The sequence below is a fragment of the Loa loa genome (genome assembly GCF_000183805.2).
Source record: "Loa loa unplaced genomic scaffold supercont3.905, whole genome shotgun sequence".
NCBI classification, from domain to species: Eukaryota; Metazoa; Nematoda; class Chromadorea; order Rhabditida; family Onchocercidae; genus Loa; species Loa loa.
Window position 1 is genome coordinate 2,903 of NW_018109085.1, and position 2,547 is coordinate 5,449.

The window sequence follows — 2,547 nt, forward strand, 5'->3', positions numbered from 1 at the left end:
ACACTTAAAATTTGTCAGTTTTAAAAGAAATCGATACATTTACTGACAGAATTCGAATTCCAAAAATTTCGGCGAAAAACAAAAATTTGATTTCCAGCGTTCAAAAATAAAATTTAATGGACACAGATGAAAGATTATATATTATTATCGCTGAAAAGTAAAAGTGGATAATCAATACCCCGTTCTTATCATTCTCTGTGTGAATCAGTTCCTTTTCTGTTGTACTCAAGAAATGCGAAAAATAGAGCATTGATCCCTCTAATATCGAGCAGGATATGCTTCAGGATTCCGCTACGGAAGTATAAAAAGCCCTGTTGCTAAGTCTTCAACTATTCAGCGTTCCGTCACTTTTTTCTTCTTTCATTGTTTAAAAAATGCTCATAGACACTGTGTCTATTAATAAAGATTTCCTGTCGATCTTTCTACTTCAGAACATATTCGCTCTTAATGACATATTGTTCAAGAATATATTTACTGTATTGTAATGAATTATAAGACATTCGCATGACATTCCATTCAATCATTATTATGCCATATAACGTGAGAGCTCGAATTCAATAATAAAAGCTGATTTAAGCATTAATTTTTTGAAGCCTTTTGCGGTTATTTTCCCAAAATGTAAAATGGATTTGGGGAACTTTTCAATTTTTTAATTATAATTAAGGAAAGAAGATCTGTCTTACAATTAGTCATAAAGTATTATCTGTGCATATCATATATATTCAACATTTCGTCCGTATTCATAAATTACAGGTAATATACAAATTGCAAAAAAAAGACCGCATGCTGATTGAAATTAGCATAAAAACATGCTATAAACCGAAGCAATTCAGCATGCACACAGAAAATAAAGTCAACAAAAAAAGATTCTATAACTGTGATTAAACCGAAATATTACTCAACAAATCAAATTAATGGAAAAAAAACATGCAGTGAATAAAACTACAAAATGGCATGCATCAACAACAGGTAGAAACAGTTGTTGGAGTGAATTGCAGATGAACGACGTAAATGAAAAGCATGCAGCAATTAGAATTAAACAAAAATAAATACCGAGAATAAAGTTAATAAGAAAGGATTTGATAACTGCAATTAGACAAACTGTTGTCCTATAAGAGTGGTTGACAGGAAAGCATGCAAAAAGCATGCATGAAAGGCATGAAACTGACAAAAAAATGATTGACAAAAAAAAAATGCGGTTAGTGAAACTACAGGAAAGGCATGCAATTAATGAAGTTGCAAAAAAAGACATGCAAAAAGTAAAAAATGAAAAGATTTTAAGAGAAACTGGAAAAATTTTATAAAGTTCCGCGATATTTCAAAAATTGGAGAAACTCGAAAGTTTAAGAATTCGAGATTAGAAATTCGAGAAGTCTCATGAATTTCCAATAATTTGAAAACTCCATTAATTCAGAAATGTAATTCAAAAAATAAAAGATTTGAGGGTTCAAAAATTCATTCCACAGTTCAAAATATTTTGAGAAAATTCAAGGATTTAGAAAATTTTTTCAATATTTTAGAAGTTGCACATTTGTTTACATATTAACTCATAAGTTATTCAAAAATTCCATCTTCGTCCATTTTATATTTAATTCGATTTATCCCATCAAACTGGTGATAGGTTATCTCAGTTATGGTAAGCACAGAATTGGGTACTAACTCATAATTTAACTCGAAAAAAAATGAACTAGCTACTATGACTAATCAAGGCTATGAAATGAGTGAAAGAATTTATAGAAACGAATTTAATGAGGAGGAAAGCGGTTTGAATTCTGATGGAAAATATGGAAATTTTATAGTGAAAAGATCGAACCAGTCAGAGATCAGAAAGAGTACGATATTCATTCTATTCGCTAAATACATCTGCCCGTAACATATCCCCAACTTAATGACCCATCAACTAACCGACAGTCAAATTATTATCGTAGGAATTCATAAAATCCTGTTTCATGCATCATACTTCCGTTCCGTTCCACTGAGCCGGATTCGCACTTCTGGCTCTGTGCACCTTTGGCATTGCACTTTGAAAAAGTATGCAGTAATCAACATATTGGCTGTTTAGTTTGCATATTTTGCATGATATTCGACACTTCAAATGAATCATCCGTTTTTATATATTACCAAATATTTATCACATCTTCATAACAATGTCTTTATGGCCTTAACTGCTGAAAAAACAACTGAATCATTCACCAAAATTCATCTGAACTGTGTCTGTGAAATAGTCAATCATTATATCTCTGAAACATTTTCCCCGGTAGAATTTTCTCCACCAAATTTTCGAAAACCAACCATTGCATACACAGGACCAGGATGGAAACGATTTCCATGGGCAACTCCAGTCATCGATGATTCATCAAGTAAACGTAACGTACTTAGCGGAATGTCTGGGAATGTATTACTGCAAACAAATATTCACAGTCTTATTAGATCAGAGAAAAAGCAAAGCCAACAGAACCCTGTTTACTTTTGCTGTGACATTTCCGTAATACAACAATATGTGATTCGGGAAACTGATCATGAATGTCTTGCTGAATATTCTTAATT